Genomic DNA, 15,259 nt, shown 5'->3' on the forward strand with positions numbered 1-15,259 from the left:
GTGAACGTTTACAAATCCAATCAGTCTGTCACATATAAGTTTACATACATCTCACTCCCTACTCCCACTTGCTCTCCCCCTCTTGAGTCAGCCCTTTCAGTCTCTCCTTTCTTGACAATTTTGCCAGCTTCCCTCTCTCTCTATCCTCCCATCCCCGCTCCAAACAAGAGTTGCCAACACAATCTCAAGTGTCCACCTGATATAATTAGCTCACTCTTCATCAGCATCTCTCTCCCACCCGCTGACCAGTCCCTTTCATGTCTGATGAGTTGTCTTCGGGGATGGTTCCTGTCCTGTGTCAACAGAAGGTCTGGGGAACATGGCCGCCGGGATTCCTCCAGTCTCAGTCAGACCATTAAGTTTGGTCTTTTTATGAGAATTTGGGGTCTGTATCCCACTGATCTCCTGCTCCCTCAGGGGTCCTCTGCTGTGCTCCCTGTCAGGGCAGTCATCGATTGTGGCTGGGCACCAACTAGTTCTTCTGGTCTCAGGATGATGTAGGTCTCTGGTTCATGTGGCCCTTTCTGTCTCTTGGGCTCTTAGTTGTCGTGTGGCCTTGGTGTTCTTCCTTTTCCTTTGCCCCAGGTGGGTTGAGACCAATTGCTGCATCTTAGATGGCCGCTTGTTAGCATTTAAGACCCCAGACGCCACATTTCAAAGTGGGATGCAGAATGATTTCATAATAGAATTATTTTGCCAATTGACTTAGAAGTCCCCGTAAACCATGTTCCCCAGACCCCCGCACTTGCTCCGCTGACCTTTGAAGCATTCCTTTTATCCCGGAAACTTCTTTGCTTTTGGTCCAGTCCAATTGAGCTGACCTTCCATGTATTGAGTGTTGTCTTTCCCTTCACCTAAAGCAGTTCTTATCTACTGATTAATCAATAAAAAACCCTCTCCCACCCTCCCTCCCTCCCCCCCTCATAACCACAAAAGTATGTGTTCTTCTCAGGTTTACTATTTCTCACGATCTTATAATAGTGGTCTTATACAATATTTGTCCTTTTGCCTCTGACTAATTTCGCTCAGCATAATGCCTTCCAGGTTCCTCCATGTTATGAAATGTTTCAGAGATTCGTCACTGTTCTTTATCGATGCGTAGTATTCCATTGTGTGAATATACCACAATTTATTTACCCATTCATCCGTAGATGGACACCTTGGTTGCTTCCAACTTTTTGCTATTGTAAACAGAGCTGCAATAAACATGGGTGTGCATATATCTGTTTGTATGAAGGCTCTTGTATCTCTAGGGTATATTCCTAGGAGTGGGATTTCTGGGTTGTATGGTAGTTCTATTTCTAACTGTTTAAGATAACGCCAGATGGATTTCCAAAGTGGTTGTACCATTTTACATTCCCACCAGCAGTGTATGAGAGTTCCAATCTCTCCACAGCCTCTCCAACATTTATTATTTTGTGTTTTTTTGGATTAATGCCAGCCTTGCTGGTGTGAGATGGAATCTCATCGTAGTTTTAATTTGCATTTCTCTAATGGCTAATGATCGAGAGCATTTTCTCATGTATCTGTTGGCTGCCTGAATATCTTCTTTAGTGAAATGTGTGTTCATATCCTTTGCCCACTTCTTGATTGGGTTGTTTGTCTTTTTGTGGTTGAGTTTTGACAGAATCATGTAGATTTTAGAGATCAGGCGCTGGTCGGAGATGTCATAGCTGAAAATTCTTTCCCAGTCTGTAGGTGGTCTTTTTACTCTTTTGGAGAAGTCTTTAGATGAGCATAGGTGTTTGATTTTTAGGAGCTCCCAGTTATCTGGTTTCTCTTCATCATTTTTGGTAATGTTTTGTATTCTGTTTATACCTTGTATTAGGGCTCCTAGGGTTGTCCCAATTTTTTCTTCCATGAACTTTGTCGTTTTAGTCTTTATGTTTAGGTCTTTGATCCACTTGGAGTTAGTTTTTGTGCATGGTGTGAGGTATGGGTCCTGTTTCATTTTTTTTGCAAATGGATATCCAGTTATGCCAGCACCATTTGTTAAAAAGGCTATCTTTTCCCCAGTTAATTGACACTGGGCCTTTGTCAAATATCAGCTGCTCATATGTGGATGGATCTATGTCTGGGTTCTCAATTCTGTTCCATTGGTCTATGTGTCTGTTGTTGTACCAATACCAGGCTGTTTTGACTACTGTGGCTGTATAGTAGGTTCTAAAGTCAGGTAAGGTGAGGCCTCCCACTTTCTTCTTCTTTTTCAGTAGTGCTTTGCTTATCCGGGGCTTCTTTCCCTTCCATATGAAATTGGTGATTTGTTTCTCTATCCCCTTAAAATATGACATTGGAATTTGCATCGGAAGTGCGTTAAATGTATAGATGGCTTTTGGTAGAATAGACATTTTTACTATGTTAAGTCTTCCTATCCATGAGCAGGGTATGTTTTTCCACTTAAGTATGTCCTTTTGAATTTCTTGTAGTAGAGCTTTGTAGTTTTCTTTGTATAGGTCTTTTACATCCTTGGTAAGATTTATTCCTAAGTATCTTATCTTCTTGGGGGCTACTGTGAATGGTATTGATTTGGTTATCTCCTCTTCGGTGTTCTTTTTGTTGATGTAGAGGAATCCAAGTGATTTTTGTATGTTTATTTTATAACCTGAGACTCTGCCAAACTCTTCTATTAGTTTCAGTAGTTTTCTGGAGGATTCCTTAGGGTTTTCTGTGTATATAATCATGTCATCTGCAAATAGTGATAACTTTACTTCTTCCTTGCCAATCCGGATACCTTTTATTTCTTTGTCTAGCCTAATTGCCCTGGCTAGGACTTCTAGCACGATGTTGAATAAGAGCGGTGATAAAGGGCATCCTTGTCTGGTTCCCGTTCTCAAGGGAAATGCTTTCAGGCTCTCTCCATTTAGAGTGATATTGGCTGTTGGCTTTGCATAAAAGCATAGATGCCCTTTATTATGTTGAGGAATTTACCTTCAATTCCTATTTTGGTAAGAGTTTTTATCATGAATGGGTGTTGGACTTTGTCAAATGCCTTTTCTGCATCAATTGATAAGATCATGTGGTTTTTGTCTTTTGTTTTATTTATGTGATGGATTACATTAATGGTTTTTCTGATATTAAACCAGCCTTGCATACCTGGTATAAATCCCACTTGATCAGGGTGAATTATTTTTTTGATGTGTTGTTGGATTCTGTTGGCTAGAATTTTGTTGAGGATTTTCGCATCAATGTTCATGAGGGATATAGGTCTATAATTTTCTTTTTTTGTAATGTCTTTACCTGGTTTTGGTATCAGGGAGATGGTGGCTTCATAGAATGAGTTGGGTAGTATTCCGTCATTTTCTATGCTTTGGAATACCTTTAGTAGTAGTGGTGTTAACTCTTCTCTGAAAGTTTGGTAGAACTCTGCAGTGAAGCCATCCGGGCCAGGGCTTTTTTTTGTTGGGAGTTTTTTGATTACCGTTTCAATCTCTTTTTTTGTTATGGGTCTATTTAGTTGTTCTACTTCTGAATGTGTTAGTTTAGGTAGGTAGTGTTTTTCCAGGAATTCATCCATTTCTTCTAGGTTTTCAAATTTGTTAGAGTACAATTTTTCATAATAATCTGAAATGATTCTTTTAATTTCATTTGGTTCTGTTGTGATGTAGTCCTTCTCATTTCTTATTCGGGTTATTTGTTTCCCTTCCTGTATTTCTTTAGTCAGTCTAGCCAATGGTTTATCAATTTTGTTAATTTTTTCAAAGAACCAGCTTTTGGCTTTGTTAATTCTTTCAATTGTTTTTCTGTTCTCTAATTCATTTAGTTCAGCTCTAATTTTTATTATTTGTTTTCTTCTGGAGCCTGATGGATTCTTTTGTTGCTCAGTTTCTATTTGTTCAAGTTGTAGGGACAGTTCTCTGATTTTGGCTCTTTCTTCTTTTTGTATGTGTGCATTTATTGATATAAATTGGCCTCTGAGCACTGCTTTTGCTGTGTCCCAGAGGTTTTGATAGGAAGTATTTTCATTCTCGTTGCTTTCTAAGAATTTCCTTATTCCCTCCTTGATGTCTTCTATAACCCAGTCTTTTTTCAGGAGGGTATTGTTCAGTTTCCAAGTATTTGATTTCTTTTCCCTAGTTTTTCTGTTATTGATCTCTAGTTTCATTGCCTTGTGGTCTGAGAAGATGCTTTGTAATATTTCGATGTTTTGGACTCTGCAAAGGTTTGTTTTATGACCTAATATGTGGTCTATTCTAGAGAATGTTCCATGTGCGCTAGAAAAAAAAGTATATTTTGCAGCAGTTGGGTGGAGAGTTCTGTATAAGTCAATGAGGTCAAGTTGGTTGATTGTTGTAATTAGATCTTCCGTGTCTCTGTTGAGCTTCTTACTGGATGTCCTGTCCTTCTCCGAAAGTGGTGTGTTGAAGTCTCCTACTATAATTGTGGAGGTATCTATCTCGCTTTTCAATTCTGTTAAAATTTGATTTATGTATCTTGCAGCCCTGTCATTGGGTGCATAAATATTTAATATGGTTATGTCTTCCTGATCAATTGTCCCTTTTATCATTATATAGTGTCCTTCTTTATCCTTTGTGGTGGATTTAAGTCTAAAGTCTATTTTGTCAGAAATTAATATTGCTACTCCTCTTCTTTTTTGCTTATTGTTTGCTTGATATACTTTTTTCCATCCTTTGAGTTTTAGTTTGTTTGTGTCTCTAAGTCTAAGGTGTGTCTCTTGTAGGCAGCATATAGATGGATCGTGTTTCTTTATCCAGTGTGTGACTCTCTGTCTCTTTATTGGTGCATTTAGTCCATTTACATTCAGGGTAATTATAGATAAATAAGTTTTTAGTGCTGTCATTTTGATGCCTTTTTATGTGTGTTGTTGACAATTTCATTTTTCCACATACTTTTTCGTGCTGAGGCGTTTTTCTTAGTAAATTGTGGATCCTCATTTTCATAGTGCTTGACTTTATGTTAGTTGAGTCGTTACGTTTTTCTTGGTTTTTATCTTGAGTTATAGAGTTGTTATACCTTTTTGTGGTTACCTTATTATTTACCCCTATTTTTCTAAGTAAAAACCTAACTTGTATTGTTCTATATCGCCTTGTATCACTCTCCATATGGCAGTTCAATGCCTCCTGTATTTAGTCCCTCTTTTTGATTATTGTGATCTTTTACCTATTGACTTCCATGATTCCCTGTTATGTGTATTTATTTATTTTTTTAATTAATCTTAATTTGTTTGTTTTTGTGATTTCCCTATTTGAGTTGATATCAGGACGTTCTGTTTTGTGACCTTGTGTTGTGCTGATATCTGATATTATTGGTTTTCTGACCAAACAATATCCTTTAGTATTTCTTGTAGCTTTGGTTTGGTTTTTGCAAATTCTCTAAACTTGTGTTTGTCTGTAAATATCTTAATTTCGCCTTCATATTTCAGAGAGAGTTTTGCTGGATATATGATCCTTGGCTGGCAGTTTTTCTCCTTCAGTGTTCTGTATATGTCGTCCCATTCCCTTCTTGCCTGCATGGTTTCTGCTGAGTAGTCAGAACATATTCTTATTGATTCTCCCTTGAAGGAAACCTTTCTTTTCTCCCTGGCTGCTTTTAAAATTTTCTGTTTATCTTTGGTTTTGGTGAGTTTGATGATAATATGTCTTGGTGTTTTTCTTTTTGGATCAGTCTTAAATGGGGTTTGGTGAGCATCTTGGATAGATATCCTTTCGTCTTTCATGATGTCAGGGAAGTTTTGTGTCAGGAGTTCTTCAACTATTTTCTCTGTGTTTTCTGTCCCCCCTCCCTGTTCTGGGACTCCAATCACCCGCAGGTTATCCTTCTTGATAGAGTCCCACATAATTCTTAGGGTTTCTTCATTTTTTTTAATTCTTTTATCTGATTTTTTTTCAGCTATGTTGGTGTTGATTCCCTGGTCCTCCAGATGTCCCAGTCTGCGTTCTAATTGCTCGAGTCTGCTCCTCTGACTTCCTAGTGCGTTGTCTAATTCTGTTATTTTATTGTTAATCTTTTGGATTTCTACATGTTGTCTCTCTATGGATTCTTGCAACTTATTAATTTTTCCACTATGTTCTTGAATAATCTTTTTGAGTTCTTCAACAGTTTTATCAGTGTGTTCCTTGGCTTTTTCTGCAGTTATCCTAATTTCATTTGTGATATCATTAAGCATTCTGTAAATTAGTTTTTTATATTCTGTATCTGATAATTCCAAGATTGTATCTTCATTTGGGGAAGATTTTGATTCTTTTGTTTGGGGGGTTGGAGAAGCTGTCATGGTCTGCTTCTTTAAGTGGTTTGATATGGATTGTTGTCTCCGAGCCATCACTGGGAAACTAGTTTTTCCAGAAAATCCGCTGCGTCCAGTCCAAATCCCTGCGGGATGGTTCCCCGGCTCGGATGCTGCTCTTTCTGCTCCAAGATCAGTCACTGCCTCCCGGGGACTTCTCCTACCGGCTGCGTCCCACGCCGCCCGTGGAACCGGCTGGTCCCCCTCCCGGGGTTAGTTCAGGGGGGTGGAGCAGCTCTCTGTGCTTGTGCCGTACCTGACTGGTACGCTGGCTCCAGGCTCTGGAAACAATCGCTGCTTCCCCGTATTAGTTCGTTCTCCGTCTCTAAATCTGTGTTTGTTGTTCAGGGTTCGTAGATTGTTATGTATGTGATCGATTCACTTGTTTTTCCGAGTCTTTGTTGTAAGAGGGATCCGAGGTAGCGTCTGCCTAGTCCGCCATCTTGGCTCCGCCTCCCCTCCATCTTCTTTTGATGCTTCCTGCATCATTTAACATTTAATGAAATATTTATTATTTAATGAAACGTTTGCTATTTAATGAAGGTATTGGTAGAAAACAAAGCTCCAGGAATTGACAGAACGCCAATTGAGATGATACCACAGAAAAATGAAATGCTGGAAGTGCTCACTTGTTTATTTCAAGAAATTTGGAAGAAAGCTACTGGGCCAACTACCTAGAAGAGATCCTTATTTGTGCCCATTCCAAACAAAGTCATCCAACAGAATGTGAAAATTATCAGACTATATCATTAAGATCACACACAAGTAAAAATTTGCTGAAAAGAATTCAAAACCAGTTGTAGTGGAACTGTGAGAGGGAAATGCAAAAAAAATTTAAGCTATACTGAGAAGACGGTGTGGAATGAGGCATATCATTGATGATGTCAGAATGATCTTGGCTAGCAGAGAATAACGCAAAAATGTGTACTTTTTTTTTTTTGAGTGTGCAAAGGCATTGCACTCTGTGGATCATAACTAATGATGGATAATGATGTGAAGAATGGAAATTCCAGAACACTAATTGCGCTCATGCAGAACTGGTATATAGAGAGAAGATCAGCTGTTAGAACAGAAAAAGTGGATATTGAGTGGGTTAAAATCAGGAAACTTGTGGGCCAGCAGTGTATTCTTTCACCATATTTGTTAAATTTGTATGCTGAACTAATAATTCCATAAGCTGGACTTAGGAAGAATGTAGCAACAGTACTGAAGGAAGATTTGTTAACAACCTGAATATGCATGACACAACATTGCTTGATGAAAGCATAGAGGTCTTTAAGCACTTACTAAAAAAGACCAAAGACTGCAGCATTCAGTAGGGATTATACTTCACCATAAAGAAAACAAAAGTCCTCACAACTGGACCAATAAGCAACATCATCAGAAATGGGGAAAATATTGATGTTGTCAAGGATTTCATTTTACTCGAATCCACAATCAATGCCCATGGAAGCAATAGTCAAGAAATCAATTGCCTTGGGCAAACCTGATGCAAAAGACCTTTTCAAAGTGTTAACAGCAAAGATGATGCTTAGAGAACTAAAGTGTGCCTGACCCAACCCATGGCATTTTCAATCATCTCTTTGCATGGGAAAGCTGGAAATGATTAAGGAAGACAGAAGATGAATTGATGTCTTTATAGTGTCAATACATCAGACTAAGAGTCTTCTATTTTTTATTGTTTCTTTATCTTAATAATCATGATGTCATTTTTCAGGGACTGGTCCCAACAGAAATCATGTCCAAAGTAAATGAGACAAACCCTCTCTATCCTTGGTGTCAAGGAACATTCGGTCTGTATATCTTCCAAGTCAGATTTGTTCGATCTTCTAGCCATCCACGGGATATTCTATATTCTTTGTCAACCATACCGCAAAGCTATTGATTCTTCTTCCACCTTCTTTATTCATTGTACAGCATTCTCATGCACATAAGGCAAGTGAAAACATCATGGATTGGTTCAGGTGCACCTCAATCCTCAAAAATGACCTTTGATTTTCAAAATTTTAAGAGGACTTTTGCAGCAGATGTGCTCAAGGCAATAAGCTGCTTGATTTCTTGATTGCTGCTTCCATGGGTGTCGATTGTGGTTTAAAATCAGAAACACATGCATCAAGGTTGTATCCTTACATGATATGTATTTAATCTGTATGTTGACTAAGCTGAGAGGATGGACTATGTGAAGAAGAATGTGTCATCTGGATTGAAGGAAGACCCATTAACAACCTGCAATAGTGGGAGGACACAACCCAGCTTGATGAAAGCAAAGATGACTGGAAGCACTTACTGATGAAAATCAAGACTACAGCTTTCAGTATGAGCTACACCTGAACATAAAGAAAACAAAAATCCTCACAACTGGATTAATAAGTAACAACATAATAGATGGACAAAACAGAATTACCATAGCAAGCAGCAATAACACACCTAAGTATAAACTCCAAAGAAATGAACTGAAGGACTAAAGCAGGTATTTGTACACCAATGTTTATAGAAGCATGATTCACGGTAGCCAAAGGGTGGAAATACTTAAGTTTCCGTCAACAGATGAACCGATATACAAAATATGATACTTATATGCAATGGAATATTAGTCAGCCATCAAAAAGAGTGGAGTCGTAATGCATGTTATGACATGGATGAAGTACGAAAACGTTATGTAAGTAAAAGAAGCCACACAAAATCTGATAACTATTTTACAGTTCCATTTATACTAGGTATCTAGAATAGGCCAATGAGTTATTGTTTAATGGGCACAGAGTGACTATTTGAGATGAGGAAAATATCCTGGAAATACATATTTGTAATTGTTGTCACAGTATTATGAGTGCACTTAACATCGGTTAATTGTAAACTAAAAAAAAGAAAAATGTTGAAGTGGCAACAACTATGTTATGTGTATTTTACCACAATAAAATTAAAACAAAATAAAAACACATGGAAAATTTTGCTGAGTACTCCAGCCAACAACTCCAGCCTCTGATTAATTTAGTTTTGAATAAGGTCTTTACATAATGCATCCATAAAGAGTTTGTTCTCATTACCCACTCTACTTTGCTGTATGTATTTGTATGTTTTACATAAACTTTTTATCTCTATATTTGCCATACTAGAGGGCCCAGGATTGTGCAGATGACCTTCATGCTTGGCTATTAACAAAAAGTTTGGGGGATCACCTAGAAGCACCTTGGAAGAAAGGCCTGGCACTCTACTTCCAAAAAAATCTTCCATGCGAAACTCTATGGAGCACGTCTACTCTGACACACATGAGGTCACCACGAGTCAAAAGTGACTGGGAGGTAATTTTTTTCCTTTAAGTGGGTGGGCAAATGGCTTGAGAATGTCCAAGAGAACAACCTGAGTATGACACGAGGGATCAAAGTGTTATGCGCAGTTACTTTGCCTTCCCCTTGGCTATTTCTCTGTTCAGTGAAAGTCAGAGAGAATGGCAGAGAGGTTTGGAAGGAATCTGTGCAACTAACTATGCCTACACCCTGCTTTAGAAAATATAGAGATTAAGCAGGAACCTGTGGAACATTACTTCATAGTCTTCCTATTACTCGGCAATAAAAAAGGAAAACAAAAAGATAAATGAACTCAGACAAGAAAATGAAAAGGGCAGACAGAGAAAAGGAACAAGTATTTTAAATGCTAATGTGGCAACCCAAGTCCTTCTAAGGTTTCTGACTGAAAGGTAATAAAGCGGTCCCTCAGGCTAGTTTTCCTGAGGATAATTAGCAGGGTGCGTTGATCCAGACTTCAAAATACTGGGCTTGCTGTTTCAGATCTAAGAAAGAAATATGACTGAGCTTCTCTAAGGTTTAAGGATTGATTGACTGGAATTCAAGGGGTTTGGTTTGGGTTCTCAGCCTCCCGTACTGCCACCATTTCTGTTTAACAAGCAGGCTGATGGGGGAGGGGCTTCACGGTCGCTGTAGGTGGTCTTGAGGCTCCACAGGGAACATGATGGGGAGAGCTTGGAAAGACGATGCTTCCAGCCACAGGCATCAACGCGAGATTGCCTGCGAGCAGTTCTCCTGGAGATCAGATGTGACAGGAGGGTTTCTGGCTGGGTGGAGTGAGGAAACGTATGGTGCAGGCTCCCCGCTTGGGGCACCGATTTCACCCACGTCATGAGTTGTCCCCAACTGAGGAGCCACGCACAAAACCTGTTGCCCTCCAGTTGATTTTCACTCATAGCGACCCTAGAAGACGGAGTAGAAATGCCCCATTGGGTTTCCAAGGAGCGCCTGGTGGATTTGAACTGCCGGGCCTTTGGTGAGCAACTGCTGCACTTAGACAGTACGCCACCAGGGTATCCAGCTGAGGACTGAGAGTACGCCACCAGGGTATCCAACTGTGAACGGAGAGACAAATGAGTACCTCTGGAGGTAGGCACAGTAGAAAGGAGCCACCACCATGTGCCCGTAGGTGCAGCCTGGACCTCCTGCACCGCTAATGACCAGGGTCCAGCCACGTTCCATCTGGAAGGCCAAGATGACCCTCTCTGTCCTGTGCAGGGTGCCCTCTGCAGGCTGGCCCTGGTAGTGCAGAGGCTGCCCTGAGTCTGAGCGAGGCAAGGGGCGGGGTAGGAGTAGGAGCAGTCTCCGCCCCTGGCCGTCACTGATTGGTTGCGTTTGGCGACGTCGCCAGTGGCACGACAATGCCTGGGCACGAGAGAGCTGTGGCTAGAGCTTTGAGTGTTACGTTGAATACAAGTGGTGAAAACGGGAATCTTAGTTTTGTACTTGATACTAGCTGCTGTGTTTCCAGGATTTCTCCAGTGATTATGATGCTAATTGTGGGTTTTCCACAAATTTCTTTTTGAGGTTAAGCATCCTTCCATTCTTAGTTTATTGAGTTTTTTCTTCATCAAAGTGTATTGGATTTTGTCCAATTTATTTCTGCATTAATTGAGATGACCTAGTACTTCACATTGTGTACTGATTTTAGTACGCTGAACCAACTTTGCATAATGGGACTACATTCTATTTGGACATTGAATATAATCCTGATAATATTCTCTTGGAGTTTCCTAGCGTGCTGTTCAGGATTTTTGCATGCAGAGTCCTAAGATGTATTTGGTCTGTAGTTGTGTTGTTTCATTTCAGTGAATTTGTAGCTTTGATACCAAAGTAATGACAGACGCATACAATGAGTTAGAAAGTGTTCCCTCCACCAGTATTTTGGAAGACCTTGATTTTGCTTCCTTCTTCCTGATTTATTGACTTTCTACCAGTGTAACTTTTTTTTAAATAATTTTTATTGAGCTTTAAGTGAACGTTTACAAATCAAGTCAGTCTGTCACATATAAGCTTATATACACCTTACTCCATACTCCTACTTGCTCTCCGCCTAATGAGTCAGCCCTCCCAGTCTCTCCTTTCTGACAATTTTGCCAGTTTCTAACCCTCTCTACCCTCCTATCTCCCCTCCAGACAGGAGATGCCAACAAAGTCTCAAGTGTCCACCTGATACAAGTAGCTCACTCTTCATCAGCATCTCTCTCCAACCCATTGTCCAGTCCCTTCCATATCTGATGAGTTGTCTTCGGGAATGGTTCCTGTCCTGGGCCAACAGAAGGTATGGGGAGCATGACCGCTGGGATTCCCCTAGTCTCAGTCAGACCATTGTCTGGTCTTTTTATGAGAATTTGGGGTCTGCATCCCACTGATCTCCTGCTCCCTCAGGGGTTCTCTGTTGTGCTCCCTCTCAGGGCAGTCGTTGGTTGTGGCCGGGCACCATCTAGTTCTTCTGGTCTCAGGATGATGTAAGTCTCTGGTTCATGTGGCCCTTTCTGTCTCTTGGGCTCATAGTTATCGTGTGACCTTGGTGTTCTTCATTCTCCTTTGATCCAGGTGGGTTGAGACCAATTGATGCATCTTAGGTGGCTGCTTGCTAGCATTTAAGACCCCAGACTCCCCATTTCAAAGTGGGATGCAGAATGTTTTCATAATAGTATTATTTTCCCAATTGACTTAGAAGTTCCCTTAAGCCATAGTCCCCAAACTCCCGCCCTTGCTCCGCTGACCTTTGAAGCATTCAGTTTATCTCAGAAACTTCTTTGTTTTGGGTCCAGTCCATTTGAGCTGACCTTCTGTGTATTGAGTATTGTCCTTCCCTTCACCTAAAGTAGTTCTTATCTACTAACTAATTAGTAAATAACCCTCTCCTACCCTCCCTCCCTCCCCGCCTTGTAACCACAAAAGTATGTGTTCTTCTCAGTTTATACTATTTCTGAAGATCTTATAAAAGTGGTCTTATAAAATATTTGTCCTTTTGCCTCTGACTAATTTCGCTGAGCATAATGCCTTCCAGGTTCCTCCATGTTATGAAATGTTTCACAGATTCATCACTGTTCTTTATCGATGGGTAGTATTCCATTGTGTGAATATACCACAATTTATTTACCCATTCATCCGTTGATGGACACCTTGGTTGCTTCCAGCTTTTTGCTATGGTAAACAGTTCTGCAATAAACATGCGTGTGCATATATCTGTTCGTGTAAGGGCTCTTATTTCTCTAGGGTATATTCCGAGGAGTGGGACTTCTGGGTTTTATGGTAGTTCTATTTCTACCTTTTTAAGAAAACACCAGATAGATTTCCAAAGTGGTTGTACCATTTGACATTCCCACCAGCAGTGTATAAAGAGTTTCAATCTCTCCACAGCCCCTCCAACATTTATAATTTTGTGTTTTTTGGATTAATGCCAGCCTTGGTGGAGTGAGATGGAATCTCATCGAAGTTTTAATTTGCATTTCTCTAATGGCTAATGATCGAGAGCATTTCCTCATGTGTCTGTTATCTGCCTGAATATCTTTCTTAGTGAAGTGAGTGTTCATATCCTTTGCCCACTTTTTGATTGGGTTGTTTGTCTTTTTGTGGTTGAGTTTTAACAGAATCACATAGATTTTAGAGATCAGACACTGGTCGGAAATGTCATAGCTGAAAATTCTTTCCCAGTCCGTAGATGGTCTTTTTAATCTTTTGGTGAAGTCTTTAGATGAGCATAGGTGTTTGATTTTTAGGAGCTCCCAGTTATCTGGTTTCTCTTCGTCAGTTTTGGTAATATTTTGTATTCTGTTTATGCCTTGAATTAGGGCTTCTAAAGTTGCCCCTATTTTTTCTTCCATGATCTTTATCGTTTTAGTTTTTATGTTTAGGTCTTTGATCCACTTGGAGTTAGTTTTTGTGCATGGTGTGAGGCATGGGTCCTGTTTCATTTTTTCGCAAATGGATATCCAGCTATGCCATCACCATTTGTTAAAAAAGATTATCTTTTCTGCAATTAACTGACACGGGGCCTTTGTCAAATATGAGCTGCTCATATGTGCATGGATTTATATCTGGGTTCTTAATTCTATTCCATTGGTCTATGTGCCCGTTGTTGTACCAGTACCAGGCTGGTTTGACTACTGTGGCTGTATAATAGGTTCTGAAATCAGGTAGAGTGATGCCTCCCACTTTCTTCTTTTTCAGTAATGCTTTACTTATCCAAGGCTTCTTTCCCTTCCATATGAAGTTGGTGATTTGTTTCTCCATCACACTAAAAAATGTCATTGGAATTTGGATCGGAAGTGCATTGTATGTATAGATGGCTTTTGGTAGAATAGACATTTTTACTATGTTAAGTCTTCCTATCCATGAGCAAGGTATGTTTTTCCACTTAAGTAGGTCCTTTTTAGTTTCTTGCTCTAGTACTTTGTAGTTTTCTTTGTATAGGTCTTTTACATCTTTGGTAAGATTTATTCCTAAGTATTTTATCTTCTTGGGAGCTACTGTGAATGGCATTGATTTGGTGATTTCCTCTTCGATGTTCTTTTTGTTGATGTAGAGGAATCCAAGTGATTTTTGTATGTTTATCTTATAACCTGAGACTCTGCCAAACTCTTCTATTAGTTTCAGTAGTTTTCTGGAGGATTCCTCAGGGTTTTCTGTGTATAAGATCATGTCATCTCCAAATAGAGATAATTTTACTTCCTCCTTGCCAATCCGGATACCCTTTATTTCTTTGTCTAGCCTAATTGACCTGGCTAGGACTTCTACCACGATGCTGAATAAGAGCGGTGATAAAGGGAATCCTTGTCTGGTTCCCGTTCTCAAGGGAAATGCTTTCAAGCTTTCTCCATTTAGGGTGATGCTGGCTGTTGGCTTTGCATAGATGCCGTTTATTATGTTGAGGAATTTTCCTTCAATTCCTATTTTGCTGAGAGTTTTTATCATAAAAGGGTGTTGCACTTTGTCAAATGCCTTTTCTGCATCAATTGATAAGATTATGTGGTTTTTGTCTTTTGTTTTATTTATGTGGTGGATTACATTAATGGCTTTTCGAATATTAAACCAGCCTTGCATACCTGGTATAAATCCCACTTGATCATGGTGAATTATTTTTTTGATATGTTGTTGAATTCTATTGGCTAGAATTTTGTTGAGGATTTTTGCATCTATGTTCATGAGGGATATAGGTCTGTAATTTTCTTTCTTTGTAATGTCTTTACCTGGTTTTGGTATCAGGGAGATGGTGGCTTCATAGAATGAGTTGGGTAGTATTCCGTCATTTTCTATGCTTTGAAATACCTTTAGTAGTAATGGTGTTAACTCTTCTCTGAAAGTTTGGTAGAACTCTGCAGTGAAGCTGTCCGGGCCAGGGGTTTTTTTTGTTGGGAGTTTTTTGATTACCGTTTCAATCTCTTTTTTTGTTATGGGTCTATTTATTTGCTCTACTTCTGAATGTGTTAGTTTAGGTAGGTAGTGTTTTTCCAGGAATTCATCCATTTCTTCTAGGTTTGCATATTTGTTAGAGTACAATTTTTGGTAACAATCTGATATGATTCTTTTAATTTCAGTTGCTTCTGTTGTGATGTGATCCTTCTCATTTCTTATTCGGGTTATTTGTTTCCTTTCCTGTATTTCTTTAGTCAGTCTAGCCAATGGTTTATCTATTTTGTTAATTTTTTCAAAGAACCAGCTTTTGGCTTTGTTAATTCTTTCAATTGTTTTTCTGTTCTCTAATTTA

Source organism: Loxodonta africana, unplaced genomic scaffold, assembly GCF_030014295.1.
Source record: "Loxodonta africana isolate mLoxAfr1 unplaced genomic scaffold, mLoxAfr1.hap2 scaffold_156, whole genome shotgun sequence".
NCBI lineage: Eukaryota > Metazoa > Chordata > Mammalia > Proboscidea > Elephantidae > Loxodonta > Loxodonta africana.